This window comes from Palaemon carinicauda, chromosome 38, assembly GCF_036898095.1.
Source record: "Palaemon carinicauda isolate YSFRI2023 chromosome 38, ASM3689809v2, whole genome shotgun sequence".
Lineage (NCBI taxonomy): Eukaryota > Metazoa > Arthropoda > Malacostraca > Decapoda > Palaemonidae > Palaemon > Palaemon carinicauda.
Window position 1 is genome coordinate 53769631 of NC_090762.1, and position 2760 is coordinate 53772390.

Here is a 2760-nt window from a genome sequence, read left to right on the forward strand (position 1 = left end):
CATAGAAAAACGAGACCAAATATCTAATGAATAAGTATTCATCTTAACTTCGGGGTTGATCAAACATAGAAAAACGAGACCAAATATCCAATGAATAAGTATTGATCGTAACTCGGGGTTGATCAAACATAGAAAAACGAGACCAAATATCCAATGAATAAGTATTCCTCTTAACAGGGGGTTTGATCAAACACAGAAAAATGAGACCAAATATTCAATGAATAAGTATTGATCGTAACTCGGGGTTGATCAAACATAGAAAAATAAGACGAAATATTCAATGAATAAGTATTCCTCTTAACTTCGTGGTTGATCAAGCATAGAAAAACGAGACCAAATATCTAATGAATAAGTATTCATCTTAACTTCGGGGTTGATCAAACATAGAAAAACGAGACCAAATATCCAATGAATAAGTATTGATCGTAACTCGGGATTGATCAAACATAGAAAAACGAGACCAAATATCCAATGAATAAGTATTGATCGTAACTCGGGGTTGATCAAACATAGAAAAACGAGACCAAATATCCAATGAATAAGTATTCCTCTTAACGGGGGGTTTGATCAAACACAGAAAAATGAGACCAAATATTCAATGAATAAGTATTGATCGTAACTCGGGGTTGATCAAACATAGAAAAATAAGACGAAATATTCAATGAATAAGTATTCCTCTTAACTTCGTGGTTGATCAATCATAGAAAAACGAGACCAAATATCTAATGAATAAGTATTCATCTTAACTTCGGGGTTGATCAAACATAGAAAAACGAGACCAAATATCTAGTGAATAAGTATTCATCTTAACTTCGGGGTTGATCAAACATAGAAAAACGAGACCAAATATCTAATGAATAAGTATTCATCTTAACTTCGTGGTTGATCAACCATAGAAAAACGAGACCAAATATCTAATGAATAAGTATTCATCTTAACTTCGGGGTTGATCAAACATAGAAAAACGAGACCAAATATCCAATGAATAAGTATTGATCGTAACTCGGGGTTGATCAAACAGAAAAACGAGACCAAATATCCAATGAATAAGTATTCCTCTTAACGGGGGGTTTGATCAAACACAGAAAAATGAGACCAAATATTCAATGAATAAGTATTGATCGTAACTCGGGGTTGATCAAACATAGATAAATAAGACGAAATATTCAATGAATAAGTATTCCTCTTAACTTCGAGGTTGATCAAGCATAGAAAAACGAGACCAAATATCTAATGAATAGGTATTCATCTTAACTTCGGGGTTGATCAAACATAGAAAAACGAGACCAAATATCCAATGAATAAGTATTGATCGTAACTCGGGGTTGATCAAACATAGAAAAACGAGACCAAATATCCAATGAATAAGTATTCCTCTTAACGGGGGTTTGATCAAACACAGAAAAATGAGACCAAATATTCAATGAATAAGTATTGATCGTAACTCGGGGTTGATCAAACATAGAAAAATAAGACGAAATATTCAATGAATAAGTATTCCTCTTAACTTCGTGGTTGATCAACCATAGAAAAACAAGACCGCCACACTTGTCACCGCATCTGTTCGTAGAAGTCGTTGAATTTTGTGGTTCAAGACGTAAACCTTGACTCTCTCATTAGAAATGTAAAGAAGAGGTGCCATGCAAACAACAAAGTTAACTTAGGAATGTGTTGACAGAATCTTGGGCCGTAAATTAAGTCGCTCGCTTTGGCCCTTGAAAATGGTTTGGTTTGGTTTCAAAATAAGCAGTGCCCTCCATAGATGAATAACCCCTAGTTGCCTATGCATGTATAGCTGTTAATGGGGTGCCATCGAGGTTACTCTACTTTATTTTAAGGACGGCTTATCTGGTCCTGTACCTTAGGGGAACCTTACTTTTTACAGGACCTCCATGGTCGTTTTATGATGTTCATTCGGAAGCATTTAATATTTCACAATTCGTATTGTTCGCTTACTGTTTGATCATCACTGTCAAAACACTCGCAGAATAAGAAGGTATTCAGTTTCCTCTTGAAAGCCTTAATATCTTCAGTTATTCGGATGTCTCGTAGGAGCCTATTGTATAATCTCTTAGCTGCATATTTTAAGGTTCTAGAGCTTTCAGTAGACATGTATTTAGGTTCAAATAGTGTGAAACCATCTGTAACTATTCTCGTGTCAGGACAATTCGTTGGCTGCATAATATGTAACAATTTTCTTAGATATTTTGGACGGACGGTTCTGATAATTTGGTTGGTTATCGTACATATTCTAAATTCAATTCTGGCTTTAATCGGCAGCCAATGTAGATCAATTAGCATAGGAGTGATCCTTTCTCTAGGTGGGACACCTTTAATCAGTCTTGCTCCTCTGTTTATTACGTTTTGTAATTTCTCAAATTCTACTTTTGGTAGACTGTAGTAGATGGAGGTACAGCAGTAATCACATAATTATCACAAGTTTCTTTACGGATAATTCATCCAGGTACTTTCCTTTTATAAAAGCCATAATTCATAGATGATAACCCGCAGTTTTTACTACATTAGTTATTTGGGCATTGAGAGACAAGTTGCAGTCAAGAAATACGCCTGGATCACGAACTTTACTATACCCTATCGGCTCCTTCATGGCAATCCGGGCGTTGTCTCCTACGTTGCCAAATATCCTTCTCTGGAGTGTTTAAAGGCCTACCGCTCCTGTTTACCCTTTTAATCCCTGCGCTCGAATGTCTCCTGGGGCAATATACTGGACCTTTCTAGGGATTATCCCATACTACTGAG